The sequence below is a fragment of the Cygnus olor genome, chromosome 3 (genome assembly GCF_009769625.2).
Source record: "Cygnus olor isolate bCygOlo1 chromosome 3, bCygOlo1.pri.v2, whole genome shotgun sequence".
NCBI classification, from domain to species: domain Eukaryota; kingdom Metazoa; phylum Chordata; class Aves; order Anseriformes; family Anatidae; genus Cygnus; species Cygnus olor.
In genome coordinates, this window is record NC_049171.1 from 20496639 (window position 1) to 20520027 (window position 23389).

Here is a 23389-nt window from a genome sequence, read left to right on the forward strand (position 1 = left end):
TTTAAAAATGTACAATATATTTAAATTCTTAACAATATAACTAGGATTTATTTTCTTTCGTTATCAAAGTTGGAATCCATGTCTAGCAGATATCAATGCTGGATTACTTGAACAGCTGCTTTTTCAGGTCCCTAAAACAAACTAACGTGAGATAATGTGAATAATAATCCAGAAGCAGGGTATAATTATTTCTTCAGCATAAGCAAACCTATGCAAATCTTGCAGCATATATCTGACATTTCTTGAATACATTTTCACAGAAAGATTAAGATTCTGATATATCTTATTTGTCGTGTGCTTTAGTGTGTCTTCGGTCCATAAACTTGTTGATGATACCACAGTTTTCAAATCTATGTTCTTGATCTCACTTATTTGATTGTCTTCCTTCTTGCTAATTTTAAGCTTGTATTTATTTATTTATTTTTAATTTACTTTCATTTGGTTTGTTCTCTTTTTTTCCGAACCTAATGTTTTCTCTGTGTATACCTTTTGCTTTCTGTCTCCATGAGCTCTTGTGACACATTAGACACATTTGACTAACATTATACGGGTTACCTAAACTACATTGAACGTATTCATATTGATGTCTCTGGAAGCCAATGGAAGCCAATAGTTCTTTTCTAAGATGGAGTTCGTCTCTCCTTAAAACAGGTATTTAGGAGGAGTCAAATTCTAAGATTGGCTATTTCTCCAACACTACCTACATGAGTAACTTGGGGGACCATCTCAGATGTCTAGCAAGTACACATCTAAAATTAAATGAGATATATCCAACACTGAGAGTTTCCTGAACAAATTCTGTGAAGAAATGCTACTGAAGTTGATGCATCTAAAATCATTCCCAGTGTTCAGAAGTTCCCTTGCCTGCAGCTGCTGCCATCTTTACACAGCTTGCTGTTGTTCTGGGCGCTGTTGCTTCCTCTGTGCCAAAGACTTATGCTTTCCTTCTTTGTATGCTGTTCCACTCTCAACATTTCAACAGTCTTTGTTACAGCAGTTCAATTTAAAAGCAGGATGCTGAAGCTGTGTTTCATTCCACATCTAGCGTATTAATTGTCTCTTGCTGAAAAGGCTAAGCTGCTAGTATTTTGTGCATTTACTGGAATAAATGTCTGTGTGGGCGCCTGATTTTCTCTTCTGTAACAGACTCCTTTTTGCCTTGCCAGAACATGCAAGCTGATCTGAGTGAATGTTCTGTTTTTTAATTCTCTATGGTATAGTGAACTTAAGTCAACCTCTCCTAATGTCACTCTCTGTCTTAGGCTACTGAGGTCCATTAATATCTGATCCCAAGTGGGGGGTCTGTAAATTCATCAAAATTGAATATTCAGCTCAAGAACACAAAAATCTTTATTAAATAACTCAAATATTTCTTATCTTTTCCTGCTTTATGAAATGAAAGTAAGATCTTTCAAAAGTTTTTTTTTCTTGTTAGGAATGCAACGATCTGGAAACTTTTGTGGCACAGTCTGGCAACTTGTTCTTCTCGTCTTAATTGAAGGTAGTTAAATGACTGCGAGCCAGCAATTTATTTTTAAAAAATATATTTGTGTCGTTGCTTTTTGTGACTCCTCTCACATTCATGAAGAGATTTTTTTTTCTTTTCAGATCTTTATTTCAGCTACATTCCCAGTGCTATATTTAAGTTGCTTCCACACTGTAATTGCTTTTTCCTCTGTGCCAACATTCAAAGATACTTTCTCCTGTTTCTGCTCTCATTTCAAGATGCTTTTTTCTTTGTTTGTTTATTTTTTTCCCTTTCCACTTTTGCTCTAACGACAGAGTTGCTGAGTTTTTTGGTGGTGTTTAAGAGGACTCTAATGTACAAACAGTTAAGCTACCAACACGGATAGAAAGATTTTAAAATGGAGAGAGAAGATCTGTGGACCATGTTTTCACATATTACATCTTGTGTAAACCAGGAAACTTATTTTAACAGGCCACTCTAACACTTTGGCTGTATATCTCATCCTCAGGTCCCTGAGGCTGCAGAAGCTTACTTTTCGAAAATCCATTATCCTTATTTTCTATGCACTATTAAACAAAAATACTGATTGTTATATATCTATATGTTCTAAATACTTGAGGGATTATTTCTTCAGCACAATGAAATGAAGATACTTTAATTTGGCAAAATACAGTAGCTGTATGTTTTAAGCAGCTCCAAAAATATTAAGCCATTTTATTTTACCCCAGAGGGACAATGTTCTGAGCTCACTAATGGTCTTATATTCCTTTACCAGAAAATTAAAGTTGTAAGTATTGGTAAGCCTATTGCTGTTTTTGTTATTGCTTTGTGTTCATGTTGGAAATAATTCATTGGCTAAAGTACAATTAAAATCTTATCTTTAAGAATCCGAGCATGATACGTGGGATATGTACTTGGAATGCTACAAAATATCTCTCTGCAGAATTACTGTGCTTTATTTTGTTTTACGTTAAGGTTGTGTTTGTGACATTCCTCTGGTTTCTAATCAACATATATAGATTTTTAAATAAATCAGTAGAATGCTCTCAAGCCATATTTCAAGTTGTCTTACATTTAATTCCTGTCTCTGTATAATGCAATCCCTATAAGCTTATAGAATCACAGTAGTTCAGATGGTGTCTGAAATCTGCTGTACTTCTAACAGGACTCTTAATAGATGGTCTGGCTATATCTGTACTAGCAAATTAAACATGCCAAGGACGATTTACAGGCACAGAGGCTGTTAGGAAGCAGCAATTAAAATTCTGTAGCCTCCAAATGGGGAGGGAAAATGTGGGAGGTATACTACATTCAAAATACCCATGAATTCTATGAGAGATATGTTACTCAACCTGGACCATAACCATGCCAAATTTTGGCAGGTTGTTGTCTACTAACTCCATATGGAGATCTGGTGACCTGGAATATTTACTGATGCTAGTACAGATGTGACCTCTGGATCCTGAATCAGGAATTAATTCTGCTGTAAATAATTTGAGTTCTTTCCTGGCTTTAAGGAATTATTTATATTAGTCTTTTCATTTGTCCATAACCTATAGCTTGCTACCTACATGTATAACACACAAATTATTTTCCTGTGACTGAATCTGTTGTGTGTTTATTGTTGTTGTTGTTGTTGTTGTTGTTTGTTTTTTCAGAGATTCTACTTGACTTTTCCAGAATTCTTCTGATCCTCCCTAATAGGAGGACACTTAGACAGTTACAAGCTTTCTGAAGAAGCTATAGATGGCAGGATAGCATCTACTTTTAGAAATCTCTGATATACGCAACAATTCTACATACATGCAACACTGTTTTAGCTGGAGGAACTAGGAGCTCAAATGTTGCAGTCGGATGCCAATAATTGTCAGAAGCAAGGATTAAAAGCTCTAAAAATAGGGATTTAAATAGAAAGAGTAAAATAATTCCAGTCATAAAATGGTAAATAACACTGAAACTGTGGCTCTGGTACTTTTTAGCTGGTGGGGATTCCCGCTGTGCAATGCTATCTACTGGCAGCATGTAGTTGTCCCGGTATATTGTGGTGCGGGGCATTGTACTGGGATGTGAGTGCTATCCATGCTTAGCAAGAGGGGGAAATAAAACTCAGTAAGATTTTAATGAGGATTATGAAGTTCCCATGGAGTTCCCGCTGCTGCCCAGGTAAGAACTGCCCCTGCACCCGAGTGAATTTCAGAAAAAGACGCGGAGGTTCAAGTGAAATGCAACATTTTCTATGAACACATACTAGTTTACTAGTTTACACTTATGGAACAAATTAAACAGTGCTCTTAGGCTATCTTTCTCTTCCTGATGTCACCTCACTATTATTAGTGATAATGAGTTCTGGAGGTAGGGGAAAGTACTGAGAAAGAGCTCTGGGAATAGTTCAAATAAATTACAAAATTAACAGTGTGCCCTGGCAGCCAGGAGGCCCTACTGTGTCCTGTGTCTGGCACAGCATTGCTAGCTGGTCAAGGGAAGGGATTGTCCTGCTCTGCTCTGTGCTGGTGCAGCCTCACCTTGAGTGCTGTGTACAGTTTAGGGCACCACAGTATAAGAAAGATATAAAACTGTTAGAGGGTGTCCCAAGGAGGGCAACAAAGATGGTAAAGGGTCTGGAGGGGAAGACATATGAGTGGCTGAAGTCACTTATATTGTTCAGCCGAGAGCAGAGGAGACTGACGGGACGCCTCATGGTGGACTGCAGCTCCCTCATGAGGGGAGCGGAGGGGCGGGCACTGAGCTCTGCTCTCTGGGGACAGCGACAGCACCCGAGGGAATGGCATGGAGCTGCGACAGGGGAGGTTGTAGTGTTTTTACCCAGTTGAGCAGCTGAGCTCCACTACAACCACTCTCACTCCCCCTCCTCAAAGGAAAAGAGGGATAAAATATGATGAAAAGGGCTCAAGGGTTGAGATAAGGACAGGGGGATCACTCAACAATTATTGGTATGGGCAAAACAGATTTAGCATAGGTAGATTAATGTAATTTATTACCTATTACTAACAAGCTAGAGCAGTGAGAAACTAGAAGCAAACTACAAAAACCTCTTCCCCCCAAGCAGCGCAGGGGAACAGGGAATGGGGGCTGCGGTCAGTCCCTAATGCTTCATCTCTACCACTCCTTCACGGTCACTCTCTGCCCCTGCTCCACGTGGGGTCCCTCTCACGGGATGCCGTCCTTCCCGAACTGAGCCTGCAGGGGCAGCCCACAGGCAGCAGGTCTTCAAGAACTGCTCCCACATGGCTCCATACCACAGGGTCCATCCCCCAGGAGGAAACTGCTCCAGCACGGGTCCCCCACGGGCGGCAGCTCCCTGCAGACCCCCTGCTCCTGCGTGGGCTCCTCTCCATGGGCTGCAGCTCCGGCCCGGGGCCTGCTCCTGCGGGGGCTCTCCATGGGCCACAGCCTCCTCCAGGCCACATCCACCTGCTCCAGCGGGGGCTCCTCCATGGGCTGCAGCGTGGAGATCTGCTCCATGTGGGGACCCATGGGCTGCAGGGGGACAGCCTGCTCCACCAGGGGCCTCTCCACAGGCCACAGGGGAACTTGCGCTGCGTGCCTGGAGCACCTCCTGCCCTTCTTCTGCACTGACCTTGGGGGCTGCAGGCCTGGTTCTCACTCCTCGTTCTCCCAGCTGCTGTTGTGCAGCAGCTTTTTTTCCTTTCTTAGATCTGCTGTCACAAAGGTGCAAGCAACATCACTTATTGGCTTGACTCTGGGCAGTGGCAGGTTCCTTTGGAGCTGGATGAAACTGTCTCTTATCTAACGTGGACGCAGCTGCTGGGCTCTGCTCACGGAGGCCACCCCTGCAGCCCCCCACTACCAAAACCTTGCTATGTAAACCCAATACACAGGTTCAGGCTGGATATTAGGAAAAGGTTCTTCACTGAAAAGAATCGGAAAAGGTTCTTCACAGCACCAAGCCTGTCGGATTTCAAGCATTTGGACAACACTGTCAGACATAACATCCGATTTTTGGGTGGTCTTGCGTGGAGCCAGGAGTTGGACTTGATGAGCCTTGTGGGTGCCTTCTAACTCAGGATATTCTACGATTTTCTAAATATTAAGGAACAACTTTCCATTAATAGCTTTGGCTAATTTTTGCGAGCATCTTTATTCTCAACAATGTAATTTTCTATAAAAGAGCAATATGAAAGTAACAGATTTTCAAATTATAGAGCTCACAGCTGAACACACAAACCTGAAGCAGCAACTCAGAAATATGGGTGTAAGGAGCATCTTACCTACAGCTATTTCTCTAAAAATAAGCACACAAAAATACTTATGCACAGTTTCTTAAGCAGAAGAAATGCAAGAAAACAGCAAATACATGGAAAGATTCAGGAAAGCTTCTCAACAGAAGTTGTAAATGCTTTATTGCTCATGAGTGTTTGTGATATTTCTGCCTCTCTGACACCTAATGTTTGCTTCTCCTGTCCTCTTTGATACTTTCTCATTTCTCCCACACTAGTCTATGTGTTTTGTCCCTTTGTTTCCTTGCCTGCACCACTGTCATTGCTGTCCCACTCTCTGTCTAGCTGACACATCTATTCACTTCGATATTTTATGCGAAGCTGTCACATTAAATTCAGATTATTAGCACAGCATTTGTACGAAATGATTTTATGGTTTAGCTATATTTTTTTTTCTAGATTTTTTTTCCCTAAATTATTGCAATATAGGAAGCCAAATACAAAAAGTGAAGAAGGTGAACTGAAATTTTAGATCACATTTTAAGACTGACATTCTCATGTTCCATAAAAAGTTTGACAGGCCTATTTAGTCACCTTTTTAAAAGCAAGCCTGATTTTATTCTATTAGGCTATAATATAATCCATAAATGTACCCTATACATGTCAGTATTTTGTAATTTGTTGACATCTTTTAGAGAGAAATAAATAACCTCCTATCTTATTGCTTATGCAGTCCTCCTTTTCATCATGGTGAGAAACAGGCAAAATGACTACACTGCCTCAGCTGAAACAGGAATTAATTAGCTGTATCAGTACTTTGTGAAGGATTAGTACAGAGCAAAGCCAAAGTCTGAGTGCAAAAACCTGAAAAACAAATCACTTAATGTTGCATAACAAGCTCTTGTGAAGCAAAGCAGTCACGTAAGTTTCTTAGAACAGAATAACTTCTCCTATTCCAAAACACTGTCGGATATGTAAGACATGGAGCTATAGGTGTTCCCAAGCTAGCACTATGGATGCGGGGAACATGTATCAGAATGCACAATGGCCTTCACCTGCTACATTTGGTCCAACACTTGTGATAAGGAATGAATAGAGTTGTGGACAGCTTCTCCATTTACACAGAATTAAGTACAGAATGGCAGAATGAAGTACAAGGAATTACCTACCTGACTTTTCTTTTCAAGAACATAGCAGCTTTCATAAATTCTGGCTTTTCACAAGCTTGCTGATTTTCTGGCTGGCCTGCTAAATTATGTCAAAGTAGTTTTGATTTCTTACAGAAAGAAATAATTCCCAAATATGTCAGTGACTGCAATAACAGTTAAATGTCATTGTATGCTCAGGAATTAATTCATTCACCAAACAAATCTGAACTTGGACCCATTTTTCAACCTTCAGCTTCAGACTTGAACATGAAATTGGTTGTTAAACCTCATTTTTTCCAGCTGTATCAGTTGGTCTAATAATGGCATTTGTATTCTGTGGTAGATTCTGAACACCGTAGCTATCCAAAAACCAAGCTAATACAAAATCATTTAAAACTGGAGAATATTAATACACTTTCTGGGTATTTTTCAGAACATTTTCCTTTTTTTGATGTTGTTGGTTTTTTTGTTTGTTTATTTGTTTGTTTTTTACCACCTCTTATGAAGAATGTTAAACAGAGGTTAAGTATGGAAATAGTTACATCACTGAAAATAGAGACTATGAGTGGAAAAAAATTAAAACGCCATTGTATTTACAGATATTTTCTTTATTGTAAACTATAGCACCATGGTGCATGTTCACATGTCATTTTCCAGTGATCTTTCAGTACAACAAAATGATTATTTTTTTATGATTGTTAATATTATTTTATTTTTATTTCTTTCTTAGAGAGAGAGAGAGATTTTTAAGGTTTATTTGTTTATTTTGATCTTGATGTCTCTTCTGGAGCATCACGGTTGCAGAGGGTATCAAAGGCTCAGTAACAGCAGGGTAACCAAAAGGTCTGGGGAATTAAGAATCACAGAATCACAGAATCGTCTAGGTTGGAAGAGGCGTCCAAGACCACCGAGTCCAACCTCTGACCTAACACTAACAAGTCCTCCACTAAACCATATCACTAAGCTCTACATCTAAACGTCTTTTAAAGACTTCCAGGGATGGTGACTCGGCCTGACCTTGTCTCCTTTCAGCTTCCTCTGGGTGCTCAGGTGCCTTGACCTGCTCAGCTGCCATCAGGGTAGCAGCAGTAAAGCAGTGCTGGAAAGAACTGGGGTGGGAAAGGACTTCAAATTCTCTTCCGGAGTCTGAAATGGCTCTCTACATTCACGTTAATGGAATGAGACAAACCTCAGACCTTTTCACTGAACAGACACCGATACAAACTTTTATACGTCTCTTTGGAGAATGTTTACCTCATTGGTCAGTGCTGGAACTGAATCAGGGGATTCAGGGAATAAAGGTAATACTGTCACTACAAAGGTGGAGAAAGCAGTTTGGCTGGGCAAGGATGGCTGCTGGTGACTGAGGCACTTCGTGACCATTCCCCGGCAAATATATTTCCCTCAGGAATCACTAAAAAGGAGGAAGCAGCCTCAGTGGTGTATATGAGACCTGATTATATTACCTGGAGTCCCACAAGCAGGGTTGTACCGTAGCTGTTCTGAGCAAGTGGGAAGGAAGTTGTCTCTGCTTTGTTCTCTAGTGAGCAGAGAGCAGCTGGGAGGTGAGCAGACATCAATGCCAGCTGAGCCTCAGTGTAGCTTTACCACAGATTAATTCATTAGCTGGGATATGTGGGTTTACACGAGTCTTGAATGATTAATAGCATAACAAGTGCACTGCAGACACTCAGAGGGCACTAAAAACATATGGATTTAAAAATTCTTCTAAGGAAAATTCTTGTTCTTACCCTGAGACCTAAGTAAGCTGCTTCAGTTCTTGTTCATGTGTATTTAGATGGACCTAAGATAAAATAAGCCCATTTTCTACTGCTCTTTTCCTGAATTCACTTACTTCATACCATGGCAAGTACTCCAAATGCCTTGTTAAAACAACTCAAATGTCTGGGAAGTTCTTCTTTGGACCAGCAGGAGAGCATGAAGAGTCAAACAGACTAAACAAAAACATAATATAGATGGGGAAAACTGATTATTAAAGGTTACATAGTTAACAATGAAATAGATCAGCTTTGAAGGAGGAATTTGTTCAGAACCTTTCTCTTTTTTTTTTTTTTTTTTTTAATCCAGTTGGTTCTTGTTGATCTTGTTTGTGTACGTATGGAAATGTATACATTCATGTCAAAAATGTTCAAAACTAGCTGAGCATTTATTCACAAGTAGAACTATCTGCAATAATCATTTGCTACCAAAACCAGTAATTTCAGTTAGATGTTGGCTGTCTTTCAATCCCATCTTAGTTTCAATATAGGAGTAAAGTAAGTTGCATTTATAAATATATCTTCTTTAGATGCTGGTTTAGATGCATTATGGTTTAGGCAGGGAAAAATGCTAGAAACGACATCACTGCATGATGGAAATCTGTGAGCCAAATCTGCCTGACAGTGCATTGAAAATAAGACTCTTTTTTTTTTTTTCTTTCTCCCAACATGTTGTTTAGATTTTTGTGTAATAGAATTAAACATTTCGAGTTTTCAATGAGAATAAACAAATAGCTGAAAGTTAGGGTGCTCCTGCATTCATCTTAGTAGTGTGCTAACTGAAAACGAATGGTGACAGATTCATTGCCAGTATTGTTTATGTATATAGTTTGATTTAATCAAAACTGCATAATTGCTTACTGTTGTGAATCATTTAAAAGCATATTTCAAATTGATGAAATGGAACATAAAAATCTGTTTTAAATGACTGTCATTTAATAGTGAATTATTTTATCTTAAGCTTGATAGGGTTACATTTTCTATATTATCTGGGTAGAATAGTCTCATAATATTTGAAATTTCTTAGGTCATAATGTCTAGAATAAGTAGTGGTCGTGAACAGTCAAAGGAAGAATAATCTGCTAGAAAGGCGTCACTGAGCAGCTGCTGCAGTTAACTGTAGAAAGCAAGAGCAGAGGAGATTAAACAGACTGCCACAGCCTCATTTCCTGAAAAAGCAAGCTTTATACAAACATGGTGCACATACATAAGTATTTCTTTATGTTTCTTCCTACATTTTTTAATACATGGCTATACCACAGTTAAAAATAACAAATTCATGGATTTGGCATGAAACAGAGAAAAAAGACTGTGCTACTGATACAACTGAAGGATTCCTTTCAATTTACTAGACATCAATGATCTGAATCAATTTCTTAGACATCAATGTGGCCTTATAATGCCACTGCCAACGTAAATATTTTATCTCCATTCAAAGTTAACTAGCAGGCACAAATCTAAAGGAAATCATACATCACTGGTTCCAGTGTTTACGAAAGTATTTATGTCTATTTTAAGAACAATATTAAAAAGTAACTGTTTTTGTTAGATCCTGGGATTACAAGTTTAAAGTATGGATCTGTAGCACTGAAATAAAATCTGTATGGTTCAAGCTTTCTTATAGAATACTCTCAAGATACAGCCTTTGATCTATACATGTAGATTAAATGTCCAGTATAGAATAACTCAATATCCTACCTCAGATACTAGATAGCAGCTCATATATAGGGAAAGAGTATAAGAACCATTAACAACCATGCAAATTTTAGAGCTTGATAAAGCTTTCCAGGTGGAGATTTCTGCTTCATGTTTGGTCCTTCCCCATACAGAAGCTGCTCTGTAGTGCTGACGAGCCTTGCTGATATTATCTTCACAGAAGTAGTTTCAGATTTTAGAAGTTCAATAATTTTCATTTGTCTAATATTGTCTACAGTAGGTATAGTCCTAGTTCCTAATTGATGAAATTCATTGAAGTTAAATAAAGTTAATTTGCTTAATATTGCTTGCATTAGGTACAGCTCTTAATTTCGGATTGTTGAAAGTGTCATCCATCAGTTGTAGTGGAAGAACCAAGAAAAAATGGATGGTGGAAATACATGAGTCAAAGATGATGTTGAGGGGCTATCTCAGAACAGATGCAAAGGCAGAGGAATTAAAGTTTCTTCTTGGAAAGTACACACTTTCTGGGCTGGATGTAGGTGAGCTACTACTAAGTACTTACGTGTTCATATAATCACATGGCTAAGAGGAAGTTGGAATCCAGATGTCATTACTGGCCAGTGCCAAAGAAACTTCCACTTGCTTTCAGAAATTTTACCCTATGCTGCAGAAGACAAACTTTCTGCTTGAGAGTATTTTTGCTCACCAGCAGGAATTCTCTTAATAGTTATAATCGTTTTTAACTGTTTTATTTTATCTGCTTTTTATCTGGTTAGATATCAAATGAATATATTACCCACATAATTTCTGTGGATTCTTAACATTTGTATAGTTATTTAAGTAACTGTAATTGGGCAATGTAATATTATCACTATCAAGGCGTCTGTTATTTTGCATTCAATCCAAAGTGGTACTATGTCCCAGAGGAGATCTTCCAACAGTTATCAGCTGTGCCAGGATTTCTATTCTGGTGCACATCAGAAATATATAACAAATCATACAAAAAGCTACACTAGTTAATTAATTAAAAGAAGGAGAAATACTAAATGTTTGCAGCACTAAATAGATCTGAACAATGCTTCAGTGACTTTAATTTGCATAGCAGTTGGCAGTGCAACCTCCTTTGTTAACTAAATTTTTATTCACCATGAAACTTTCATTCTTATACATACTAAAAATCTGTGTATAAATTGAGTTACTTATGATCTGTTGATAAACTCTTATTAGTTACTGTAGATAATTGCAACACAGTAAAGGAATGAACGTGAATTTTATTATAGGAGGTGTGAATACAAAATCTGTCTACTATCCCTTTTCAAGTAACTGAATTAAATTTCTGGGCAGTTCAATTACAACTTGCTTGAGCATGGCATTACATCTTCTGCAATGTGCTGCCAAATTGAATGACATCTCCAGATGATTAGATTTCATTTAAAGTAGAATTTCAGCAGTGTAAAAGCTGTAATGTGCTACCGTCTATACAAATATCATAATTCATTATAGAGTAACAGGATATTTATATTGAGGTCTTTAGGACATGGCGATTAAAAGAATACAAATAACTTCTACTGTACTCTTAAACCACTGACAGCTTTACCACAGTAAAAGTGTCAGGGTGAGGCCCTTAAAGCTATAAAATAATTTAAAATGTTGCATGTCTTTCACATATTTTACAGACTAATCATTTCAATTAAAATTGAATTGTCAGAGTGTGTAGCTTTTAGGAAAGCTGATTGAATCACAGACCAAACTTACTCATGGTGAAGGAAAATGACAGGGAGTGTTTCACAGAACCATAGAATAATTTAGTTTGCAAGGGATCTCTGAGGATCATCTAGCACAGCCTCCTGCCTGATGCATGGTCAGCTAGAACTAGAGTTATCTCCAAGGTTGGAGATCCCACACTACTGGGCAACCTGTGACAACATTTAACCACTCAGTGGGATGGATCTAGTCAAAATTTCCTTTGTTGCAAGTTGTGTCCATTGCTTCTTGTCATATTCCTACAAGCTTCCAAGAAGCACCTGGCTCTCTGCTTTGCATCCTCCCATTAGGTAGATGAAGACCACATAAGATAACCCTGACTGCATAGATATTTATTCATTGTTGTACTGCATTATCTGCAACTTCCTTAGATTTTTATTTTATATTCTTAAGACAGCTCTTTAGCCTTTGTTGGAATACTTGTGTCTCAACTCCAAATATTATGTAATTTGCTGTTCAGATATCACCCTGCCTATAAACAATGAAGGGAAAATAATCTTTCAAATTCCTTCTCAGCAGCCAAGGATTTTTGAAGTGGGTAGGGACTTCAGAACAATACATTATCACTTTAGTTCACTTGCATTCAGCAAGCCGAAAAATAGTAAGTAGTCTGCTCTGGAAGGCTACATCTAGAAAGTGTTAGACTAGACGATAAGGGAGAAATATGGGAGATCTAGATCTCACAAAAATGAAAAAGAGAAGTGTCACCTCACCAAACATAGCTATTACTTTGTCAGACACAACCAGAAATTTCTCCTATTGATATCCCTAAGGCAGGAAGTTCTAATAATGCTTTTTGAAGATGTATATAGCTAAGGACTTTGTTTAGATATGATAACTTTCTATATATAATACTGTTACTCAGTATTGATACATTACTAGTAATAATTCTGTTAGTGAAACATGTATCTATCAAAAAAAAAAAAAGCATAATTATAGTGTGATTAGACAAGCTTTGTATGCATTTTAAGGCGTTTTATATATCCATAGATTAAAAGAAATTCTTACCAAAAATAAGAAACCAAACAAATGTAAATATATGAGCATATATAGACTAAACATATTGCACTATGAAATTAAGATGATATTTGAAACTGCATTAGAAGAACTAGGCAGAGTGTGCCACAGTTCTTGTCCTCTTCCACATATATTCAGGAGGGATTTTGCACACAAGACATCTCTTCCCCAGAAGAGAAGTTGTTATAGGTTTGTAGCCTGTGCATTTCTGTCAACTTGAGCCTGTTGCCAGTGACTGAACATTCAGTGATTTAACAGGTATAGATATGGCCCAGGGAATCAAGGCTGTCATGGTATCTAACTGATATCACTCACATATAATGTCCACCACAGATGGACAAAAATATAAAACCCACAATGTGCTAAAAACTAAAAAAAAATACTATTAAATTTCCATTACAACCATCTTACTGGTAACAGGTATACTTCAGACAGATGTATGACTCATGAAAATGAGTAATTAATTATAAAGGACTGTCTCAAAATGCACTTAGCAGATGCCATCACAATTATTTAAGTGCCACTTCAAAGTGAGTAACATCAGCAGTCTAATTATCCCATGGAAAAAAAATTATTCTATGTTAATCTAAGAACTAGCTTGTATTGAACTTTGTAGAGCCTGACTGCGGGGTTGTGAGAATATTCTTCCATTAACCTTTAGATAGATCCTTGTGTAATGTTCCCAGATGCTACACATGACACTGAGAAAACCACATCTTGGAAATATTTCCCTGGAGCAGAGAGAAGATGGAAAAATACTTGAAGTTCACTCATTCTGACTATTTCAAAATTACTGTACTACTCCCATCTAGTACTTGTGTTGCCTTAATACAAGGAACTTTATCAAATGAACAAATTATGCCTAATAATTTTAGTGCCTTCAGCACTGCACATCATGCCACTGCTTTGTACTGGGATGGGGCATAGGGGAGAGGGAGTTGGTGCAGGGTTCTTTCTGGATCACAGTAAGAAAAGCCCAACAACAAATGGCTTAGTATTACAGCAAGTTAATTGGAGAGATTAAAAAAAAAAAAAAAAAAAAAAAAAAACATAGATCGTGAGTAAGTCAGATGCTGGGTACCCTTCATTTGTGCAGATGTATCTTCCCAGCATAGACACAGACGGATCTTCCCTGCGTAGACACACTGTGCAGATCCCCTCCATCCATCCATGGAGGAAGGTTCCTTCTTTTTGATCATTTGAGGTATTATATAATTTTCTTGTAAGAAAACAATTCCATCCATACAGGATGTTCTCACAATAACTTCTTGCTGTACTTTTAGATACAGGCAAGCCCATGCAGGTGGTGTAATTGCTGGTACTGAGTGGCAGCTGCCTGGGGGCTCCTCTTCTAGAACGAGCTGGCTGAGGTTATCCTGCAGCCAAGGGGTCTTGTGCAACACAGCACAACTTGAAGACCAGGCTGTATGCACAGCATAGTGCAGCACAGCACAGGCCTGGACCCACTCAGTTTACCTGCTATGTTGATCACTAAATCTTCAATGTACAAGGTCTTCAGGTCAGGATCACTACAACTACCTATGTGGACATTTATTTTGTGGAGAAGTTGGCAATAGATGGGATCTTGCCTTGGCCAGAAAGCTAATCACCCCGATTCTGTAATTTTTTGACTGAAAGTAAGGGAGGTTTCTTTCTTGTTTTCTGCATTGGAATCATGGAAAAATCTTCTATGTCTGTAACACCAGAAGACATGAAACTGAAACTGTGGTCTGGCATTGACAATTATATAACGTTGATTTTGCCCTACTTATTCAACGAAAGCTTAATTAAGGACTTTTTTGAATTGCTTATCATTTTTTTGGACGCTGAACAACTGCCCCCACTGTGCAGAACTGCAGTGTTTTTAACGCACTATGTCAACAATGTATTGTGCTAAAACAGTATAGAAGTGCAAACGAACATTTTGGTGATGTTCAACACCTTGTTGTTTACCTGAGCCTAATTTCTGAAGGCAAAGGGCCGTGTCAGATAACTACTGACCAAGATATTTCAGTGTATTGAACATTCCAGTAAACTCATGTTGTCTATTAGTGTTTTCCCAGAAAATGGTGAGAAGATGTCCCTTAGTGAATACTGCTAACGCTGTGTGGAATAAAATAGATGATTGAAGCAGACATAGACAGTGAAATTTGATTGAATTTTTAGGGTTGAGGAAGCCACAGCTCATTTCACATTTTGTACTTAATGTCATCTCGAAACTGGAAAGCTGTGATTTGGTTTCTGTCAACTATATTTCTGCAATATGTTATTTTTTGGCATTACTGTCCATCATTATGTTGTTCTGATAGACAGTAAATGTCCCTTTGTAATTATAGATGATAGTATTCTTGTGTTCTTCCAAAGTTTAAATCCACTTAGATCTGCTTTTGATTAATAACTTTATAGATTCAAAAGTTGCACTTTGAAGTCAGTCTTTGTTACCACATCTAGATCACGAGAGTGATATATTTGGTTTAGTGATCACAGTTCTTGTTATTCAGCATTTTCTATTTCTGAACATTCAAAGTCTGAGCTGCCAGTCTCACAGTTGTGTGCAATATTGTTTTTGTCATCTTCACTTTGAATGCACAAATAGCAATGCAAGTATACAATGCTTTTTTTGAAAGACATTCAGATAACTCTTTGAGAGTCGCTTAAGAACTGAATTACAGTGTACGATGGCACAGTACTTTAAAGGTAAATAAGCATCCGGTCTTGGAGTCTGAACTAGTTACAAACCAGAGTCCACTGAACTGCATTTGTTTAGCCCTGTGATTGGTACTATGCTTCTGCAGTCAAAATCACAAAATGACAATGAATGGACCCTGACACCTATCTTCTTGATTGTGACATTTCTCACTTAAGTATTTGTATAAGTCCTACCTACCTAGTTTCTTCAAATGTTATGTTTTTCCTCTGTTAAGGAAAATGAAGGACTCAAAAACTTTTCACTGTGAATATGCTGTTTCAGTTATATATAGCCTGGGGTATCTTGGATCAACCATGATCTAATCAAGTACAGAACTTAAAAGGAATCATAGATCTTGAAAACCCTTACAAAAAGATCCATTAAGTCCTGAAATGACATGACTTTGGTATTTGGGCTTATTGAAGCTCTTTGAACTTTACACATCTTCTGTGCTTGCTTATGAGAATGTCTGTTTGCACCTTCTACTTCAGAGCTTGGTTCCTACTTCCACCACCTATGCTTCAAACAAACCTGTGTTATTTTAAATTGCTTCCAAATCTATTCAGGTTATGTAATAAATAATAGTAGCAGTAGATGTATAAACAAAACTGGTACTATAGCATCTAATTTCTACATTGTTGGCAATCTTGGAATGTTGCATAGAAAGGGAAGAGATTAATTTTGAGCTTAATGTACCTGTGTCTACATGTACATGGAAATATGTAAGCTGGGTGCTTGACTCATCCTCTGAGTGCTAAAAATTTTTAGTGCTACTTGAGGTGATCTGGAGCCTTCTGTCTGTTGTGCAGCTCAAAAAGACTTAGATCTACGCTAGTGCCCGCATCATATCTACTAACCACATTGTAGATGACTCAGATATTCTAGTGCTATATCACATGGCACTAGATGCTTTTTTCTGGATATCCAAATCAATCCCAGTGTCTGAGAGCCTATTTTAGCGAGCAGAGTTCTAGTCAATCCAGGCAATGGAGCATTGAGAATAATTCAATTTACTGTCTAAAGAAGACACTTGGTGACTGGTCAGAATATTTGCAGCGTAAACTGGTTGCCGTATACTGGCTCAACTCAGGTGGTTAAACATAGACATTCAGTTCAGTTTATTAAATGCATCTGTTCTCACCTGTGATGCCCATATAGATTTCAGATGCAGTTTAAAAAGGTCAAGGACCTCTTGTAGGTTAAATATCAGTTCTTCAGTGTCATGCAGATGTTTCCAGTTGGAGCATCTCAAATGGTACAAGATGCCTACCTTTAGGCAGATGAACTCGGCCTATAATGTTCAGTAGGTAAAATAGGAGCTAACACTCATGCTGTATAAATAAGCAACTATGTGCAAACACACAAGTCTTGGTAACCTGCATACTCTATCAATGGAGAACTCTGTTTAGCCACACAGTATACTTCACTCATTTTCTGCAGTCTCTAAATGTACCATTTACTATCCCAGCCCATGTATTCTGAAGAATTAAAATCGAATCAGAAACACAGGGCTGGTGTATTTTTCCCAGCATAAATGATCTATCATTAACTAACGATCCAATTCCTTTTTCTTGATTCTTTCATATGGTTATCTGGTACAAATATTCCTTAAATAATATTCCTTAAGATATTTTTTGCACACGAGGCTCACATACTAATGCCACGTTTGACTAACTCTTTTTTGTGATTGCAAGAATTTTATGAGCTCGGTTTATGCAGATTATATTTTCATATTTATTGAATCTGAATCTTGACTTCCCATCATGGCAACTTGCTTGTGTTGGGAATTAATTTTGGTAATGTGCCAGTCATATTCTCGTAACTTACAGTGACTAATGACAAGTGCTTACTAAAGTATTATGTATCTATATCATCTAATGGTCCTCTATGTTTATGAGGTGAGATATTCTGTGACCCCTGAGCAAGGATGTATGTATGATTAAAACAGGCTAATCAAACATTATTCATGTCATCAGTAAGTCACCTCTTAAAGGCTGTAAGGAAAAATAGCAACTACATAAGGGAAAGCAACTAATTGTGTGGGTTCCTTAAGTCAGAACTGGGCATGGAAAACTAATCACTCAAATATCTAGTAAATAAGTATTGCTATATATTATTATTGTAATAATTAAAGGGAAATATATATTGGTTCTGTTTAGAAGTCTTATCATTCTATTGCTTTTGTTTGGTCTGACACTTTGCCCTGGAGGTTTGCTTGTAATTTTGATGCAATGTTCTACAGGTATAACATTTCATTTGACAGTATTGTTGAAGTTAAAAAACTGTCAGGAGATAGTATCATCCTGAAGGTTAATTAATTTTAGATTTCAGAAAGAGCCACTTTTATAGATGAATGAGAACAATATATATATTTTTTTCAGTTCTAATAGGACAATCTTATGCATGTATTATGAAAATAACTGGCCAGTCTTCATTACATTGAAGATATATATATATTATTATTTTTTAATAGTGGAAATTGGCTTGCTGAAAAGTGAGAAAACAATAAGAAAGTGGAAAAAAAAAGAAAACTATTAATGAAAATAACTTTACTCAGTGAAGCAGCACTAGAGTAAAGGTCACTAATCTAATGACAAACAATATCCTGTAAGAGAGCCTGGGGCTGAACAAGGTGAGACCACTACCAGCTAAATTTTGTTTTATTCAATTAGTTATTATAACATTCATCCATATCACAGATTAGGTCACATGGTGTTACAGGTGTTTCTGACTTTCTTTAAAGTATTTTTTTCCTTCTGCTGTCTCTATATAGTATTTGGTTATTCAGAAATTGTAGCATATAATTTTTAACTGCTTAAGAAGGTCAGTGTAGTTTAAATCTGCTATACTTAAATATTTTATAACAGCTTAAAAATTGTTTCAAAAATAAAGATCTATTTTACAGTCTGGAAAGTATAAAGATACCTAGATAAGTCCTTGTATCCTGGGTCCTGGTGGACAGCAAGTTGAACATGAGCCAGCAGTGTGTCCTTGCAGCAAAGAAGGCTAGTGATGTCCTGTCCTTCATTAGGTAGTCTATTGCCAGCAGGTCAAGAGAGGTGATCTTTCCACTCTTTTCAGCATTCGTGAGGTCACATCTGGAGTACTGCATTCAGTTCTTGGTTCCTCAATATGAGAAAGACAGTGACATAATGAAGAGAGTCCAATGAAGGACCATTAAGATAATTAAGGGACTAGAGCACCTCTCTTAAGAGGAGAGGCTGAGTGAGTTGGGGCTGATCAGACAGGAGAAAAGAAGGCTTAGGGGGAATCTCATCAGTATATATAAATACCTGAAGAGAGCATGCAATTAAGTTGGAGCCAGGCTCTTGGACAAGCAGGACAATGGGCAATGGGCACAAACAGGAACATGGGAGGTTCTGTCTAAACATCAGGAAACATGTCTTTACTGTGCGGGTGACGGAGCACTGGCACAGGTTGACCAGACAGGTTGTCGAGTCTCCCTCATTGGAGATCCTCCAAAGCCACCTGGACATGGGCCTGGGCAACCTGCTCTGGGTAGCCCTGCTTGAGGAGGGTTTGGATCAAATGCCTCCAGAGTCCCTTCCAACCTCAGTCAGTCTGTGATTCTATGTTTCTAAGTGTTGTGTATCCACACTGAGATAAATTCTCCTGATTTTAAAATGCAAAGAATTTTTTTTGTTCAAGATCTTTCTTGATCCTGTGTAAATTCCACAAAGAGGTGCAGTATAATTAACCACAAAATAGCATTTTATATGTAAAATGTGGAAAAGATGGAAAAACTTGCATGTTCAGTGACATGACCTTTTCAATGATTGCAGCATCCCTAATACCAGACTGAAGACTCATGTCTTTTTTAAATTATTCATTTAGTATTTATTATAATTGACCCAGTATACAATCTGTCTGACTGAAGTAAGCTGAAGCATATAGCATCAGGAATATTCTCTCACTTGCAAACTTAGTGACAATGCCAAAGCCAGTTGCTCCTCTTCTGCATGTTCAAATCACCTGCAAATGTCAGTGCTTCCCAATGTACTTACTCAACAAATTGAGCATGTGTTTTTTTGTTTTTTTTTTGACCGTAATTTCTTAAGCAAAGGAAACAAGTGTAGCATGATGCTAGAATACACCTTTGGTATAGTAGGGCTTTTATTCAGATAAGGAAGGAATGCATAGTACTACCACGATATGAATAATAATAGCAAGCAATGCAGCCTTATCACATATTTTATAAGAGACACCAAAATATGAGTGGAAAGCCATTTCTAAATAAAATCTTTTGATTTTAATTGCCATAAATAACACAAAGAGATAATATGTTGTGAATTCCTCAAAAATTTGTAAGTCTTCATTTGAGAAATACAGGAATAAACAAGCCTGGTACATTGATTGCTGTGACAATTCAAGTAAAAACTAATCAAATATTTTAGTAATATCTTGAAGGAAGAAGTGAGCCAGCCTCACGTGTGTGTCAAGAACAGATTCTCTATCAATGTAGTTGCAAGCACTAATCCTTCCATAAATATTCACACAGTAAATCTACAAAGTTTGTACATATGCTGTGAAAATTTTCTCAAAGGAAAAAAAAAATCCTTCCTGAAAATGTGCTTCATGTTGAAATTTCCATGTTCTTTGGAAATGAGTACTATTTCTAGAACAATGTTGCACACACAGACCTAAATTCATGCTGGGATTTGTATAGACCTTTAATTTCAGACGTAATTAGTCTTAGTCAGTTAGTATGTCAATGTTTATGCAGGAAGTTGCTAACTATATTTAAGTATTTTGCTGAATTGGGGTCACATAACAGCAAACCAACAGGAGCCCAATCTTTGGCAGATCTTAACAGGGAACTCTCTAGGAGTTGATATTGCTACTGCAGCTGACAGAGACAACTTAGAAACTGAAAAATCATTAATGAAAGCTTAACATTTTTTAAAATAAAATAGAACAAAATCCCTAAGGCAGATAACTGTGGAAACTTTCATGAAACAAGGAGAGTTGAAGACATGATTCTGTTTCATCAGTAAGGACAGAAGTAAAACTATAAGCCGTATGCTGGTATGGCAAAGCATAATATATTAAAAAGAATTCGAATGTCTTTTTCTCTTTCATCTTTTTTTCATGCTTTCAAAGATAAACACTATATGAGGTTAATATTAGAATGACAGGGACACTGAACCGGAAATTCATTGGGGTTTTAAAATACCATGTTTCAGGATTTACTGAAGGGCTGGGGAAAATAAAACAGGAAATGGCATATTCAGTGCAGTAAAGCAGCAAGATGCTTTTATATTCATAGAATCATAGAAAGAGAATATCCTGGGTTGAAAGGATCCGCAAGGTTCATCAAGTCCAACTCCTGGCTCCATACAGGACCACCCAGAAAATCAGACCATGTGTCTGAGAGCGTTGTGCAAACGATCCTTGAACTCTGGCAAGCTCAGTGCTGTGACCACTGCCCTGGGGAGCCTGTCCCAGTGCCCGACCACCCTCTCAGTGAAGAACCTTTTTCTAGCACCCAGCCTGACCCTCCCCTGTCCCAGCTCCATGCCGTTCCCTCGAGTGCTGTCGCTGTCCCCAGAGAGCAGAGCTCAGCACCTGCCCCTCTGCTCCCCTTGTGAGGAAACTAGGTCAGTGAGGTTGCCCCTCCTTTTCTATGCTATAGACCCTTCACCATCTTTGTAACCCTCCTTTGGACACTGTCTAATAGTTTTATGTCCTTCTTATATTGTGGTGCCCAAAACTGTACACAGTACTGCGATTTAGGTTGCCATTTAGTTTGAAGCATAGCCATTTATGTTGAAATAATAGGCAATGATAAATAGAAATCAATATTAGAAAAAAAGTCCCATTAAAGGACTTTATTTACTTATTTATTTATTTATTTACTTATTTATGAGTAGCTCTAGGAATCTTTATAACTTTATAAAGATTAGAATGATGATAACAGTTCTGTTATAAGTAAAGGAGCATTTTGAAGAAATGAGAATTTGTGTTGCCTTTGAATAGCCGTTTTGCTTTTTCCATATATTGATGTAGCATGGATTTGTGCTAAGTCTCCTAACAGTTTTCATGGACAGAGAATTTTAGAAATAGCCAAAGAAAGAAAGAAAGAAAGAAAAAGAAAAAGAAAGGAAGGAAGGAAGGAAGGAAGGCAGAAAGAAAAAGAAAGGAAGGAAGGAAGGAAGGAAGGAAGAAAAAGAAAGAAAGAAAAATATCAACGAAGGAGAAGAAAAATGCACAGTGGCGGTGGATAAAGGAACATGTACGTTAGTGGATACAACAGCTGTTGAAACCAGGCTGAGGTAATCTGAGACATGATCTGCTTTGCGTAGATAGTTAATATTTTTCATGGTAATTTCCATCAGAAAACAACCAGAAACTGAAGATAAGTCAAGTTGCCTTCTGCACACCTCAGCTGCTGCTACTCCTCATCAACTATTTATGGCATTCTGTCTGCTCTTGCTGCTGACTTACGCTGTCTGTATATATGTGTGTGTAAAAATATGCTCACTTATATTCAAGAATTTTGCTAGTGGTGTACTTTAAGAACAATCTTTTGTAACCAGAGCTCAGGTAGGACCTCTAGAATGGAAATTGCTGCTGCAGATGTGAGTAGGCAACAAGAAAAATGAAAATATGAAATGAAAATAATAAAAGCTGAACAAGTATATATTTCATGTCTTTATTCTGAATGTATATAGACATACACATATGTGCATACATACATTCATATCTGTTTTGAAAGTTTTTGAACAAACAAATGTAATACTGAGGGGAATGCACTTCACTGAATTACCATATGCTAAGTTTATTTAACTGTCATTAGTGCTGCTCGTTAAATTGTTCTCTAGAAACAAATTCTTGGCTGAATTTAGTCTTATTTTTTGTTCCTGTTTATAAAGATTATGCAAAACTATCTTCTCTTTCTGGCTGATGCATTCATTATTCACACACACAAGATGAATGATTTCTCAAAAATTTTCCAGCTATGTATTCTTTGCAAACTATTTACACTGACTACTTGGTAAGTGTGACATAACTCATAAATCAAATTTTATTTTTATTCTCTTTAATTGGATGACTGAAACTCTTTAAAACTAGAGAATAATAAATGGCAAGTACTGAATGAAAAGAAAACACAGCTAGAGCAAATGTTTGATACATTCCTATTTACGCTTAATTTGGTAATGCTTTAAGGATTTATGAATAGTTTCATGAATAAGTAACTAGTTATAAATGACAAGTAATATGACCTAATATATAGCAATAAAATGTTTCTTTAATATAATATTAGCAAATTAATTCTTTCTGCATTTGACCAATCCAATCTACACACAGAATGACATTTAAAATCCAAAACCCTTCCCTTAGGCAATAACTATTGAAATTGATGCAACTGGGATTTCTGTGGAAAGTTTAGCATGACAAAAAAAAAAAAAAAAAAAGTTTCTTTTTTGTATTTCAGATAGTATAATTTTTAATTTTTCAAAACTTCGTATTGAAAGTTTACAGCACGATACAGGATTTTCCACGATACCTTTAACTGACACATCTGTCCATCTTAAAATTGCCATTAAAAGGTTTACAACACAATTGCTTTGGCATGTTGGCTCTTTCTTATGTTTTGGTTTTTTTTTTTGTGTTTTTTTTTTGGTTGTTTGGTTCGTGTTTTTGTT